The sequence below is a fragment of the Callospermophilus lateralis genome, chromosome 5 (genome assembly GCF_048772815.1).
Source record: "Callospermophilus lateralis isolate mCalLat2 chromosome 5, mCalLat2.hap1, whole genome shotgun sequence".
Classification (NCBI taxonomy): Eukaryota; Metazoa; Chordata; class Mammalia; order Rodentia; family Sciuridae; genus Callospermophilus; species Callospermophilus lateralis.
This window is the reverse complement of record NC_135309.1, coordinates 47,548,093-47,565,085: the sequence shown is the minus strand read 5'-3', so window position 1 is coordinate 47,565,085 and position 16,993 is coordinate 47,548,093. Positions and strand designations below refer to the sequence as shown.

The 16,993-nt window shown below is 34.9% G+C and overlaps 1 protein-coding gene across 1 annotated transcript in view; it reads right to left on the bottom strand.

The window, feature by feature from the left end:
- Kcnn2 (potassium calcium-activated channel subfamily N member 2) overlaps positions 1 to 16,993 on the bottom strand; it is a 419,384-nt gene that overhangs the window by 267,624 nt on the left and 134,767 nt on the right. Inside the window, exon 2 of the mRNA XM_076855875.1 lies at positions 5,762 to 5,847. The gene's annotated coding sequence lies outside the window, so the exon portion shown is untranslated. The remainder of the gene's footprint in view (positions 1 to 5,761; positions 5,848 to 16,993) is intronic.

Here is a 16,993-nt window from a genome sequence, read left to right as displayed (position 1 = left end):
CTTCTGATGAGATCTTTGGGAACTAAAATCTCAGATTGTTATTTTTTAAATAAACAAAATAAACTACATGTTTTATTCATTTATTTTTATTCATTTATTTCTAAACAGTCTATGTTCCTCTCCAATTCATTTTGGTTTCATCAAACCACAAACTTAAATAAGTCTGTAGATAAATATAAATATGTTTCTTAGTTTCTTAGTCCTAACATGTTTGTGGCTAACTATAAGAATTAAGTTTCAAAATCAATTTACCTCAGAATCTGATTTTTTTTTTCTTTTTAGTACTGGGGATTGAACTCAGGGACATTCGATCACTGAGCCACATCCCCAGCCCTATTTTGTATTTTATTAGAGACAGGGCCTCACCGAGTTGCTTAATGCCTCACTTTTGCTGAGGCTGGCTTTGAATTCATGATCCTCCTTCCTCAGCCTCCCGAGCCACTGGGATTACAGGCGTACACCACCGCACTGAGCAGAATCTGAAATTTTGTCCCATTTAGTATTGATCTTAAAAAAAATCTGAACTTAATTCCTGTATTTTTTTTATGTCTAGGTGGTACAGATTTTTCTCTTTACCCTTGGTGATCTCAAAATTCACCCTTTTATATTTTTATTAATTTAACATTTATTGAGTACCTTACTATGTGCCAAATATTGATCTATATGCTGAGGATATATGAATATATATCTGATACAAAAGTATGCATTTTTTATTATTTAATCCACTGGCTATTTATAACTAGTGTTGTATTTCATGCCAAAAATATTTTATACATAGTTTCTGTAACTACTTCTTCTGTTCATCTTTTCTGTCCTGTGTACTTAAATGTTTAGATGACAAATATACTTCACAGTCTCGACTCATCTTCTATACAACATAAATCTTCTTTCATTTTAATCTCTGCCTTGTTCTCTGCCTGGGAGAAACCCGTGACTTGCTTCTCATTAGCTCTTTCTAACTTACCATTAAGCTAACTAATGAGATCTTCAAATTTCTACCATTACATTTAATTACAAAGATATTATTTTTCTTTCCAAAATGGCCTGTTAAATAGATATTATATTCTCTCTTCAATATCAGTTCAAGTGTTGACATTTTGTTATTGTTGTTGTTTATTCAATGACTAAAATTTTCAGGCAGCCAGTCCTCTACTTTTGAACTTGGTGACTTTCTCATAGGAGTATGTTTTCTTATGTAGTCCCTGGTTATCGGATTATTGATGTTTCTGAGACAGTGCTTGACTATGTGGGATGCCTGTTACTTTTTTGGACCACTACCTCAGGTGCTTCAGGAAAAGGGCAGGGTGTGCTGCAAGCCAGATGCGTTGGTAGCTACTCTTCTGCTTCTCAGCTTCATGCTTCTTTTGGGTATCACCATCCTCCCAAGAGACTGCCTCTCCTGGCCACACAACCTGCATGCATCACTTTATCTTGACAACAACTTACTACCAAGCACCACTAGGGGGAAAAGGAGGGACTCACTGACTCTTGGCCTCAAAGAACAAATGATCTACATACAACTGAACCCAATGTCCCACCCACTCCTTGATTCACTGACTTGCAGCTTGGAGCAACCTGGGGACCACTGCCACAAGTGCATTGATCACTGCGGCTCCCTTGCTTTCTTTTGCATTGCACCTCATAACATTATTCTTCATCAATGAAATTCATCTGTGTCCCCCCAGTTGATTTATGTCATGAATTATTGTTTTATTATACAATTAAGATTAATTATTTAAAAATGCCTTTTAATCTACTTTTAAGAGATTTGTTGTCAGTGCAGTGTGAGTATTTAGCCAGCTATCTTTTTATAACTGTTTTTTCTTTTAACATACCATTTCATTTAACAAGAAAAGCATTGTACAATAAATGGTTTCTTAGAATATGGAAAGACAAAAGTATTGAACATTGCTTCATGAAATAATTTTATAGAAGGCAAGCAAACCAAGAAAGTTTTGTTTTGTTAGCACCCCCTGCCCCTCCACTTTTTCTCCTATGCTTATTATTAAGCTAGCATCTTTTAGCTTCAAATTTGTTCTTTCCTACTTCACGGTTTCTGATTCTAGAACTGAAAGCCGCAGTTCTCTTTGGCCAGTTGAATCACATTCAGGCCATGCCCCTAGGAACTAGAGAGAGATTGGAAGGTAGAGGAGGGCAGGGATGTGGCTTGGTGGTAGAGCGCTTTCCCCTCATGCACAACCCTGGATGTGAGCCTAGCAGAGGGTGCAGGGGTATGGTGGCAACGCTAGCTACCATAGGAGAAGGGATATTCTCTTTTTAGGCTAATCCTGGTCCAGTTTTATTTCCAGTTCTCAGCACCACTGAATACTGCTTCACCGGACAACTGCTGGACATCCAATAGTGCAATTATTCCAGCTGGATTTTTCCAACACTAACAAAACCAGAATCTCTGTGCCCCCTCACCTGTAGCTCATTGGTGCCCTGGACTCAAAGGCCTGGGTCCCGCCCCAGGCACCACCTCATAGCATTCCTGAGACCCCAACTCAGCAGCATCCCTCCTCACAAGTTGGAGTCCAGACCCTTCAAGTCCCTTATCCGGTCTTCTAAATGTTAAAAAGCCTAACCTCTTCCTTTTATTTCCCCAGTCCTATCCGTGCTCTGTGAGAAACTTATGTTTATATTTCTTTAACTCTTGATCTTGATCTCTCTTTTTTTCCCCAGATTTTTAATTCCTGGCTGACAACTGTATTACATTTCTCTTTTAAAAACAATTGCTATGTGTTTTAAGTCCTAACTGGACTCTGTATGCATACTTCTATCAATAGTGACTGCCTTTGAGGGTCCAAAAACATTCTGGTCTTACTATCTAAATGATATCAATAATTTTATTGGATGTGAAAATTATCATTAAATTTTATTTATGTTATATATTGAAATATTTTGAAATATGGTTAAAGAAAAACAGGCATGGGTCCTCTCCTTTCTCTTAATTTCAAAGCAGTCAGTTCAAGATGACTTTGAAAAGGTAAATAAAACCATTTCCATGAGACATAAAAAAATAAAATTTTGGACACTTCAAAATACCAGAATTCCATTGTATGTCTTTGAAAATATTTTCATTCCTGTGGCATGGGTTATTTTTCTATCCAGGTCTATAAAACTGCTAATTTCAAACAGTGGATGCTATTAATGGAAGTAAAATTATGCCCAGGTGTTTATATTTCTTTAATTCTATCTAAATAACACCTCCTTCTTTGTTTACATAGGTAACAAAATTGAGCAAAATGACTAGATTTTTATTAGGTATTTTTTTTTTTTTAAGAAAACCAATGAATAACATTGACTCTTAGGAGTCAGAGAGGTGGAAGACACAAAAGCAGAAGGAACTGCTATCCAGATTACGAGCCCCAGCATTCATCCTTAATGATTAAGTCTTTGACTCCACACCACCAGCTTTAATTATCAAAAACTACAGTTGAAATGGTAACACAAAAAACACATGACCTGAACTTTTTCATAGCTGACTTTGCAAGGAAGTACACAGTAAATACCAATTTTGAGAACAGGACCACTTGTTTCACCAACACTGATGTCGTAGTAAGACATGACAACCGTGAGAATATGGTTAAGAAGCTCTGTCTTTCCAGCTTAATCAAAAAATTAAGTGAACAACCTTACACATTAGGGCCAGTATAACTGTACCAAATGGATGATTGGCAGGTTGGGTGTGGAGCAAAAGTGAAAGAGGATTATTTCCCTTTCTCTGCCAAGATGATGAGTTGCCAGCAGGGTGGAGCAGCTGGGCCATCTCTGAGGCTGCTCTAAATAAATAAAAGGGCATCAGTACAGACTAGTCACAGAAAATGCTTGTAGGCTATATGTGTGGGGGTTAATATCTGTCTGCTCCATATAAAAAATAACTAAGTGATATATCCTGAAAGAGTATTTAAGTAAGAACTTTACCTCTAAAAATATATGCTTCTCCTTTTCAACCATGAACCATTTTTTTGTTACCACTGTGTAGACAGAACCAAGAAGTCATTTAAAAAAAATATTTTTAATTGCAGATGGATACAATACCTTTATTTTTATTTATTTGTTTTTATGTGGTGCTGAGGATTGAACCCAGTGCCTCATGAGTGCTAGGCAAGTGCTCTGCCACTGAGCCACAACCCAGCCCAAGAAGTCATTTTTTAACATAAGATTTCTTCAAGGACCTAACAGAGAAATCTATTGAAGACCATTCTCACACACCCCACTGCCACCAAATTGTTCTTTGAATTTTTCCATGAGTTCTTTAAAAGGTAAATATTATAACATATTTTTAAATACAGCTTTTAATTAAAATCACTGTTCTCTGGTAAGAACGTACTTAAGATATGATTCTCCACATTGGAATTGGGCTAGGCCCATAAATTAATCTGGAAAGAATTAACATTCCCATCCAGGAAGACAGTATATCTCACAGTTTTTCAAATGAACTTAATTTTTGCTTTATTTGAACGTTGAGATTGAAGGCAAATCAATTCTGTCCTTTTTGAGCATTGTTGTTACCATTTCAACTCACTAATTACTCGATTCCTGATTTCATAATACAGCTCCAAAGCATTTCAAGTACTCAGTTCCTTTTCTACTTTGATGTCCACTGCTTGTCTGGGTGGCCCCTACTTGTCTGGTAGTTTTAAGTGACAATTATGTCATAAAAATGTTTTTGAGGATGCCTTTAGAACAGTGTGCCTAGCTAGATATACCACACAGATATTCTTTTTTAGAGACAGATTTCTGGTCTAAATCTAAGGCCTAGGTCATTAGATTTTCTCGTCTCTCTCATTTCCCCTTTTTGTTCCTTAGTTAAATTTTTGAAAGGAAGTCCGGATTTGAAGAGGCTTTGCAAATTGTTTTTTTCATTTTTGTCTTGCATATATTTTCACTGAAGTATCAAATAATTATCTGGCACTGGATGGTAACAAATGTAAGGGAAAAAGAAATAAACATCTCAAACACACTGTACAATCCTGTATATTATCTTGTTTAACATCACCAAGATTTGTAACATCATCTTTGGTTTCAGATAAGAAAATTGAAGCTAAAGAAGCTGAAGAAGTGTGTTTCAGAACAGAGATTGATGAAAGGCAGAAACAAAACTAAAACATACTTTCTGATACTTGATCCCATCAAAATGCTGTCTCACTGGACTCGGTGGCACACACCTATAATCCCAGCAACTCAGGAGGCTGAGGCAGGAGGATTGAAAATTCAAAGCCAGCCTCAGCAACTTAGCAAGGCCCTTTCTCAAATTAAAAAATAAAAGCTAGGGATGGTTAAGCCCCTCTGGGTTTAATTCCTGGTACCAAAAAATGAAAAATAAAATGCTCTCATCAGAAACTATTCTAAAATTTATACGAGAAGACCTTTATTCACTTAGGAAAACTTTTTAAGCACCTATTACATTTTATTAGTGTAGTGGTAGTTGACTATCATTTAAAAAGGTAGTTAACGGTTGAAAAAAAATCACTAAGGGGGCTAGGATTGTTGCTCAGTGGTAGTGTGCTTGCCTAGCATGTGTGAGGCACTGGGTTCATTTCTCAGCACCATATATAAAATAAATTTTAAAAATTTCTATCAACAACTAAAAAATTTTTTTTTAATCACTAAGTTGAAATTAGTTGAAATCACAGGCAAAGAAGAGAGTTCAATTGAAATAAATTGAGCTGATCTAACTTGAACATTTTTTTTTTCAGTAAGATCACCTTTTACATTAGAATTAACTGCAAATATTTTTCTACTATTTTGTACTTACCACTATTGTTCATATCCCACTCCATTCTTTGGATTCACTTTTTCTTTTGCTGGAGTCCATCCTTTTGTATTTCTCTCAGCAAGAATCTGTAAGAGATAGATTTTATTAGTCTTTGTCCAAAATTTCTACATTTTATTCTCACTCTTGAATGTCAATTTAGTCTTGTATAGAGTCTCAGGTTTAGTTCTTATTCCTCAGCATTTAACGTTTTAATCCCATTATCTTCTAGCATGTATATCATTAATTTAAAAAATACAATCAGATGGTTGTTAGTGTGTAGATAATCTTTTATATATATACATATATGTGTGTATATAAATAAATAAATAAACAAATATCTCCTATTTTATCAGAGCTGTACCATGTATGGTTATATAATTCTTATCCTTTATGAAGGAATATGACTAAGGAAGCAAGTAGAACCATAAAACCAGAATATGGACCCCTCACTTACGTCCTGAAATTACAGTACAACTATGAGAGGACATCGATTTCTATCTCATGTAAAAATGCCATATGGGGTCATGGTGACACTGTAATCTAAGCACCAGTGAATTTGTTTTTATTTCTAATATTTACCACCTATATCACTAAGGATCCATGTCTTTCCTTAACTCAGAAGAAACTTCTTCAGATTAATTAATTCTTCAGATTTTTCCTCTTTTTCTTTCTCTCCTCTTCCCTTCCTTCTTTTCTTCTTTTATGAACACGTATTAGACATATATTGAAATTTTCAACTGATCTTCTTATCTGGATCTTCACTTTCATATTTTAAAGTTCCTGTGCTGGGTCTTCTTTGTTAATTTGTTATTTCTTTAACTGTACTTGGCTGGTAATTTAAAAGTGACCATAATTTTCAATACCTGGATTTCTAATTGGTTCTTTTTTGGTTTCCTCTTATTTGTGTGTTTATATTTTGTGATTTCTTTTTTCTAGGAATGTTATTTATTCCTGTATCTCCTTTAGGATGTCCAAACTTTGTCATCATCTTCTTCTTCTTTTTCTTTTAATGGTACCAGGGATTGAACCCGGAGGAACTTACCCACTACACCACATCTCAGCCCTTTTTTTTTTTTTTTTTATTTTGAGATAGGGTCTTATTAAATTGCTGAAACTGGCTTTAACCTTGTGATCCTCCTGCCTGAGCTGTTAGGATTATAGGTATATACCACTCTGCCCAGCTCAAAACTTCTTAAGAGTCCCTTTTGGAAGTCTGCTTTAATATTTGATTATCTTTGGATGATAATTCATTTGCTGTTGAATTTGTTGGCTATTTTTATGAATTTTGTTTTCATCTTCTTTGGTAAGATTTTCTTCTTTTGCTCACTGTCATAGTGAGAAAACATCTGGATATTTTAAATATTCATTTTAAAATATTTGGTCCATGTTTTATTCAGCTTTTTCACTGCTGTGACTAAAATACCCGACCAGAACCACTGTAGAGGAGGAAAAGGTTTTTTGAAGGCTCATGGTTTCAGACACCTTAGTCGTCTTAGTCCAAAGAAGGCCAGCTCCATTTCTTGCTCCAAGTGAGGTAGAAGAGTGTGGCAGAGTGAAGCAGCTCACAGGATGATCAGGAAGGAGAAAGAGAGAGAAAGACACTCCACTCTCCAGATATAAAATATATACCCCACAGCTGCACCCCTAATGAGCCACTTCCACCAGCCACACCCTACCTGCTTCCAGTTGCCACTCAGTTAATCCCATCAAGGATTAATTCATTTATTAGGTTAAGGCTCTAACTCAAACATTTTTCCTCCAAATCTTGCATTATCTCACTGGTGAGCTTTTTGGGGAGACCTCACATCTGAACCATAACAGTCCAGCATTTCTATGTTGGAGTGCTAAGGGATGTAGATAGTGTGTCAATTCACAATACTATTTTAATTAGAAGTTTCAAGTACACATTTTGAACGTATTATTTGTTAAGCCAAGAAGTGCTCAAAATATATTATGGGTTTGGTTTGTAATGTTAGCATTCAGAACATTTTTTTTTTTTCAAGATCAATGTTTTCCAACTATATAGATCAGTACCAGCAACTTCGGACTCATAGACCTAATCCAACCTGCCACCAGTTTACTATAAGGTCCATTGGCTAAACATTCTTTTATATTTTGAAATAATTGTTAAAGAACAGGAACAAGCAAAACAGACTATTTGTGTGCTTCAAAGCCTACCATATTTATTATTTGATCCTTTTCAGAAAAAGTTTGTTGAACCTGACAGTCTTTCTACGCATGCCTTTTCTCATATTTTTAATAGACTTTATTTTTTAGAGTAGTTTTAGATTCATAGGAAATCTGAGAGGAAGGTGGTCTCTGGCTCAACATATGCAGAGTCTTCCCCATTATCAACATCCCCCAACAGAGTGATATGCTTATTATGATTTTTGAACCAACACTGACTCAGCATTATCACCTAAATCCTTAGTTTACATTAGTATTTATTCTTGGTGTGGCACATCTTCATGTTTTTTTTTTTTTTTCACTAGAGAGAGAGAGAGAGAGAGACAGAGAGAGACAGAGAGACAGAGAGACAGAGAATTTTTTTTTTTAATATTTATTTTTTAGTTATCGGCGGACACAACATCTTTGTATGTGGTGCTGAGGATTGAACCCAGGCCGCACGCATGCCAGGTGAGCGCGCTACCACTTGAGCCACATCCCCAGCCCCATCTTATGGGTTTGGACAAGACAAGATTACACTATCAAATAATTTCCCTTCCCTGAAACTCTTCTGTGCTCTGCCTATTCTTTTATTTCTCCCTCCAACCCCGATGATCACTAATATTTTTAACCCTCTTCCTAGTTTTGCTTCCATAATACCATGAAGCTGGAATCCTAAGTTGACAGCCTTTTAAAATTGTCTTCTTTCATTTAATAATGCATTTGTTTTCTCCATGTCCTTCAATAACTTGATACCTTATTCCTTTGTGGTGCTGAATAATATTTCATTGTCTGGAGGTACCACAGTTTATTTACCCATTTACCTACTAAAAGACATCTTGGTTACTTCCAAGTTTTGGAACTTAAGACTAAAGCTGCCTAAAACATTTATCTTCAGGTTTTGTGTGGACATAAATTTTCAAATTCTTTGGATAAACACTAAGGAATATAATTGCTGAATCATATGGCAAGACTGTTTGATTTTATAAGAAACCACTAAATTTTCTCCTAAAGTTACTGAGCCATTCTGCATTCCCAGTAGCAATGAAAGAGCTTGTTATTCCATGTCTTTGTCACTCTTTGGGGCTGTCAGTGTCCTAGATTTTATCCATTCTAATGGGTATGCAGTAGTATCTCATTGTTGTTTTAATTTGCATTTCCCTGATGAAATATGATGTGAAGCATTTTGAATAAGTTTATTTTCCATCTCAATTTTCATTGGTGAGGTATTGTTCAGGCCTTCTGCCCATTTTTAAATTGGATTGTTTTCTTACTGCTGAATGTTAAGTGGTTTTTCTTATATTTTTGAGAACAGTCCTTCAATAAATGTATCTTGAAAATATTTTCTACTAGTCTGTGGCTTAAATTTTTATTCTGAAAGTTTATTTTTCAGAGCATAAATTTTAATTTTTAATGAAGTACAACTTATTAGTTCTTTCCTTCATGGAGCATGTGTTTAGTATTGTATCTAAAAACTATCAACATACTAAAGGTTAATAAATTTTCTCCTATTATATTCTGCATTTTACATTTAGATTTGTGATTCATTGTAAGTTAATATTGGTAAAAGGCATAAGGTACGTGTTTAGTCTCATGGTTTTGCACGTTGATGTCCAATTTTTCCAACATATTTATTGAAAAGAGTATTTTTGCTACATTTTATTGCCTTTCCTCCTATGTCAAAGATCAGCTGACTATATTTATATGTGTCTGTGTCTAGGCTCTTTAGTCTGATCTATTGATTTGTTCACCTAATCATTGGCCAATCCTACAGTGACTTTGTTACTGTAGCTTTACAATACGTCTTAAAATTGGGTAATGTCAGTCTTTCAACTTTGTTCTTCTTCAGTATAATCATGGAAATGGATTATTATTACAGAACTTGATTCTCCATATAAACTTTAGAATTAATTTGGTGGTGTCGTAAAACTGTGATCACTAAATCAAGTTGATTGACATTTTAATAGTACTGTTTTCTCCTTCATGATTATTTAATATGTCCCCATTTATTTAGTTCTTTTTATTTCCTTTACTTTGGCGGGGGTGAGGGAGAACCAGAGATTGAACTCAGGGCACTCATCCACTGAGCCACATCCCCAGCCATATTTTGTATTTTTATTTAGAGACAGGATTTCACTGAGTTGTTAGTACCTTGCTTTTGCTGAGGCTGAGTTTGAACTCATGATCCTCCTGCCTCAGCCTCCCAAGCTGATGGGATTACAGGCATGAGCCACCATGCCTGGATAGTTCTTTTTATTTCTTTACTAGAATTGTACAGATTTCCTCATGTAGGTCTTATACATATTATGTTAAGTTTATACCTAATTATTTTATTTATTGGATAATAATGTAAACGATATATTTTAAATTTCATTTATTCATTGATGGTATGTAGGAAAGCATTTGGCTTTTGTACATTAACCTCATATGCTGGAATCCCCTACAAGTGCTTATTAGTTCTGAGAGTTTTTTGTTTGTGTTTAATTAATTCTTTTGGATTTTCTGCATAGATGATCATGTCATCAATGAACAAAGAACATTTTATTTCTTCCTTCACAAACTGTAACTTATTTCCTTTTCTTGTCTTATTGCATAAGCCAGTACTTACATCAAGAGGTTGAAGAGGAGTGGTGAGAGGAATAACCTTACCTTGTCTCTGATCTTAGTGGGAATGCTTTCAATATGATTTTAGTTGTAGGATTTTTTTTTGAATATTTATTTTTTTGTTGTAGTTGGACACAACACCTTTATTTCACTTATTCATTTCTATGCGCTGCTGAGGATCGAACCCAGGGTCCCGCACATATGAGGCAAGCGCTCTACCACTGAGCCAGAACCCCAACCCAGGTTTTTTGTTTTTTTATATAGATTTTATCACATTGAGAAAGCTTCTATGACTAAAGGGTTTTTACTAAGAATTTTTTTCTTTTTAATGATACATGGGTATTATATTTTGTAAAGTGTTGTTTTTGTACCAATAGATACCATCCCAATTATTTTAGTTAAAAAATTTTAATTTACATGTTTCAAAACCACATTGAGAGGCCCTGCTCAAGTGTATACTATTTCAGGAACAACATTTTGAGATCCACCAACATGTTTTCTTAAGGTGTTAAAAACAGATTCAAAACGGTTAAGCACCTACATTTCTGACTGAATGCAGAGCTCTGTGCTAATGTCAATTATCTCCCATTAGAGCCCAACCTATATATTGTATGAGTGCAGTTTCCACTCAGACCAAAACTGAGAAAATGAATAATTTTTTTGTTTTTCTTTTTCTTTTCCTCAAATTATTAAAATTATAAACCTTAAAAAAAAGTTCTGGATGTAGTAGTGTTGGACACATGGGAGAAATAAGAAAGCTTAGGTTAAAAAAAAAAGTGAGTCATTATATTAAAAATATTTGAAAACTACTTAAAGTGGAGAATCCTAGCTAAAGTAAATTCATCAGACCAAACCTAACATTCTTTTCAAAGATATAGATGAATTATTTTTATTAATTTTTAAAAAAATGTTACATTTATCCCTGAGCAGAATTTAGATAACAGACTAGTTAATTATAGTTAATTTTTAAAAAAGTGCTTCTAAATTTATTCTAGATAGTAAAATTGCTGAAATTTTTTGGCCCAAGAAGGAACATTCAAAGGCAAATTTTCTAACGTAAAGGTGCAAAAATACCTTCTAGCTTCTAAACACAGCTAGTTTCCAAATCATATGGAGGCTACAGTGACCTGCAGTTGGTGAGGAAAGAACAATCTATTCTTGCCCCCCTTCGCCTCTCCCCAGAAGTAGAGGACCTAGGACATATCGACGCAGAAACATGTACAAGAAATTTTAATATACAGAGAGAGTGACTCATGGCAAAGGGAGGTCTGACTTGTGTCTTGGATTCTGAACTGATTTGTTGACTTAACTGTAGCAAGAAGACTGGGCTATTTTTCAAAGCCAGGAGAGATGCATGGTTTCTTCCTGTCCCAAAGTGTTAGTCCATAATCATGCTGAAAGGGTTTTGTGTTACTGAGCATAAGGAATATGTTTCACAATGAAGAAAAGCAACTCTCTCTTGCTATTCTTTATCTAGCGATCGGTTTCTTTCTCCCAGCTGAATATAAAGTACATTTTCCACTTTAAAATCACCCTTTAGAAATTTTGTTCTGATTCACTGTGGCAGGGAAGATAAAAAGTGATTATAGTGTCTATCCTGAGCCTCAGCTCCTGGTTACAGCTGACAAGTCTACACCCTAGTAGGAATAAAATCTTAAATGATTGCTATCTTTCTGGCTTTCTATACAATACAAAGATAAACTGTGAAACAAGTCCTTTTGAAAAATGGAAATATTTCATTAAGTCTACCCAAGTTAGACACTTTTGGCAAAGCAAAAATCTGTCACTGAACCAGTACATTCCTCTTCCTTCTTAAGCTCTTGCTTATGCGGAGGTGATAAGTAAATGTTTCTTCTGATCTTGGTTCCAGATGAAGAATACCCATATTATTCATGTGGAACCAAATATACCATCTGCTTCTTGTTACCAAAACTGCGTGGCTGTGACATAAAACTTAGTTGTTGATGGCTTTACTGAATTATTCTTTTTGTGAACATGAAGGTTGCTTTCAGAATTTTCCCTCAGAGAAAGTTGTTGTTTCTGTTACGGAATGGGAGAATTGAAAGGTGTGCCGGCTGTAGCTTCGCCGTGTCCAAATCACAAATGCTGATTTTGGTGCCATTAATCCATTTTCATTATCTCATTCTTTGAAAGCAGACACCTGATCCATAGGAAGGAACCCAGAAGAGCAGAGTAATGAGCAGAGACGGAAGCAGCAGGAGCTGTGGGGAGTCGCCATTTCTCTGAGCATAGGGGTTACTAGAATCTGCCAATATCATGGTCAACTTTCTACTCTTCTTAGTCAATTTCCTATATAGACAGCATTTGAGACTTAGAAATGTCTGTGCTTTTCTTGGGTATTTACTTAGTATCAGAGTTAATGATCTTTCTGACTGGATCAGAATTTAGCGTCACGTTTTTCTGTTTTTTTAATACTACCTAAGGCAAATGTGGACAAAGTATGGCCCACAGGCCAAATCCAGCCCATCATCTACTTTTGTAAACAAAATTTTACCGAAACATAACCATGTTCTTTTTTTTTTTAGACACTGTTTTCAGCTTCAATGGCAGACCTGAGTAACTGCAACAGAGACTGTGCGGTCCACAAAGCTTCAAATATTTACTAACCACCCCTTTGAAGGAAAGGTTTGCTGAACCCTGGTCTGAGGTCCTGACACTATTTGTTTAGAAGGTTCTCTTAATTTGTGTACTTTTCTTAGCTCAGCTTTCTCATCTGTAAACTGGAGACAGAAACAAAACCTGTCTTGCAAGGTTCTTGTGAGGATGAAATTAGATAAACCATGCAAAGTGCTTAGCACAGGGACTGGGTAAACGTTCCATCAAAGTTAGCACTGTTGAGATTTGCAGTGTTATTTGCAACTATCAATTTTAACTCTTCCTGTGAAGCAGTTCAGTACTAAGAACAAGAGCATCAAACTTGGACTCAATGCATACGGTACAGCTACTATCTGTGCTACCTTAAGACAATATTGTACTTCCATCGGACACTCTCTATTCTGAGAATAATGAAAATTACTGTGGAGCCAGAAGGAAATCCTTAAAACTTTTAGAGAACAACAAGACCAACAGCAAAAATAAGACAAATGATATACAACAAGTGAAAGATCACAACAACAGAAAACCCAACTACTCCTGGGAGATAAAATGTAGTCAACATTTTCAGGAAAATGGATTTTCAACCAGCAGTCTCTACTTAGCTGAACTACCCAGTAAATGTAAGGGTAAAATAAAGACATTTTAAAAATGAAAATTATAAATAATGAAAACAAATCAAAACCTCCCCCAAACTATTTCTTGGTAATATATTGGAGGATGTGCTGAATAAAAGGGGGGAAAAGAAAGAAAAAAAGTAAACTAAGAATGAGAGCCATGTATTAGCTGGAGAAATTATGGGAAGATGAGTTTGCAGTCTATACTGCAAATCCTGGAGTTCCCCCTTAAGAAGGAACAAGTAGGGCAAAAACCCATGGACAACATCTGCAGCAAATCTTAGTGATGGTGCATCACCTGATGTCATAAAATATGAGTGAGTGGAAAGAGGAGAAGAACCACTGAGATGGGAAGACCTGAATCGAATCAATCATGGAGACAAAGGAATTTCTGATAGCTTTGAGAGCAGAGGATCAAAACAATAAGATGTTTTCAATTCTAAAATCAGTAATCTTTCCTTCTTTTCCCTCTTGTATCTGCCCAGAGTCTAATTAAATGAATATTCTTTAATCACCCAAACTATCTCAAAGGCAATTATTAGACGTAACCTCACTTTTTGTAAACTTATCCAATTCGCGACCCTAATTAATTAGTTATATTGTATCTACATTGTTAGAACAAGTAGACTTTGTGTATGCTATTATGTGGACATGTATATAACTTGTCATCTAAATCAAGAAAGTTTTGATAGTGGAAGGATCCACTAGGATCAACTAGGCCCAAACCAAAGGGATCAACTGGAGCCCTTTGGAAAATTGGATCATATATTGGTTCATCTTCTTTGTAACTATTATTTAGTATTACTAACAAAGTTAAACATGCACTTAATGGTTATCACTTGTCCTTATGTTGATGCCTCACCAGTCATTTTGATCTTCTGAAGCCTATTGTCTAATAGATTCTGTAAGAACTGCTTATGAAAGTAACATGCCTTCAGTCTTTGCATGAGCATATCTCATCCTTTTAGGCTTCATACTAAGAGATTAAGTAGACTGAAGATAAAGTGTTATCATATTTTTTAAAGTTCAAAGATGTATAATGTTAGATTTATCCACTTAAGTATATAATTAGTTAATTACTGGTATAATCACAAGGTTTTTCAACAATCACCACAATCAACTTTAGAATATTTCATTACCATAAAAAGGAACTCCAACCAGGCAGTGGCTTATGCCTGTAATTCCAGCAGTTCAGGAGGCTAACACAGGAGGAACACAAGTTCAAAGCCAACCTAAGCAACTTATTGAGGCCCTGAGCAATTTAGCAAGACCCTGTCTCAAAATAAAAAAAGAAACGAAGAGCTAGGGATGTGGTTCAGCCCCAAGCAGACACTAATTTACTTTCTGTTTCCAAAAATTTGCCTCCAAAAATGCCTATGGGCATTTTATATGAAGGGAATTATATACTTTTCAGTCTTTTGTGACTGATTTCTAAGACTGAGCCTACTGTTTTCAAGTTTTGGCAGTATTATAGCATGTATCATGTTCCCCTCTTTTAATAGGATAAATAATATTCCATTACATAGTTAGGATAAATTAAACACGATTGATATTTGAACAGAAATAAGAACTTGAAAATTTTCTCAAATGGTTTTACTATATTTTTTCATCATTAGCATTATAACTAATATAATTATCATGTTAAGTAAAAGATATATATATTTAAAAACTTAATGAATACATAATATATTCATATAAGATTTATTTCATTTCTTAATAATGTAAGGTATTTTATATTTAAATATAAAATTAATGTTTAATACCTTTTTAATAAAAGTTTAACATTGAATTGAAATTAATTGAATTAAAAATTCAACATAAAACCCAGATAAAATCAATATGGAGGAGTAATGTGCCCTGATAGCTGTCAGAAAATGTATAAAAGGGTAAAAATAGTTCATGGAATTATCTTCTGTCTACACAGAAAATAACACTCTGAATAAAGTCATCTATCAATGTCCCAATTATCTTTTTTTTTTTTTTTTTTAATGAGGAATCTAATCCAGGGTTGCTTTACCACTGAGCTATATCCCCAGACCTTTTTATTTTTTACTTTAAGACAAGTACTCACTAAGTTGCTGAAGCTGGTCTGATTACTTGCAATTTTCCCGACTCAGCCTCCCACGTCACTGGGATTACAGGCTTGCACCATTGTGTCTGGATGTTCCAATTATCTTAATGCCTAAACATTCCATTTTTGCCAGAGCAAAAGGCTCTTGCATTTGGTGAACAAAGCATGGAGCTGCTAGGTGTCTAAGTGAGGACTCTTAAAGCTCTTGAGGTCAAGGTTGTATTAGAGAATACAATCCTGATAACTGAGGCATAAAATATTCACTTCTTTGCTCTTCTTACTATCTGTAACAACTACAATTTGGTTTGTGGGTATTCAGGAAACCTCTCTAAAGTTTAAATGTAAGAATCACTTTAGCTTCAATAGATTCATTTTTTTTTCCACTTTGGTTATAGGAATAAAGTTCACTCAAGTCCATTATAGTCACAATGGTATGTACATACACAAAGAAAAATGCTATACTGTGATTCTTACTAGTGTAAACCTTAGCTTGTTATAACAATCGACTTGACAAGCTTTTGTATGCAGTCAGTTCTCCTTACTCATGATAGTTACATTCTAGAAAATAGCTGTGAATACTGAATTCCCAGATACTGAAGCATTACTTCCAGGGGGAAATATAGGGTTAGATTCCTACAAGCCTCTGGTTATAACATTTTCCTTAATTGATCAAAACACATCTTGTGTTATATGTGCTTCTTTTAAAGGTACTTTATTTAATACACATCATTGACTTACTAATATTGAACTCAGGGTCAATAGCACTACGAGTCATGCCTAAATGAAGTTTGGCCAACGCATGCATTTTCTCTGTGAGGCATAGTACAGCCTTTTTGTGCTTTGGAACACTAGCTAGCACTTCAATACTTCAGCACAGTCTGGAGATCATTTTAGATATAGAAGATACCCAACAAAAAGTACAGAAATGTAAGTAAATATAATTACTCTTCAAACAATTTAAACTTCAAGAATTTTCATAAATGCCCCATCCCCATTCCTCAGAAATCTTTTCCACTACAATATTTTTTCCTAGTTTTCTTAGGCTTAATTATATGTGCCCTGTTCATAAACATGGTATAAAACAGAGTTCCACAAGCCCACCAGAATTTATATGTCAACTTTTGTGTTTATATTCAAATTTGATTTCCTTTGGGAAGAGAT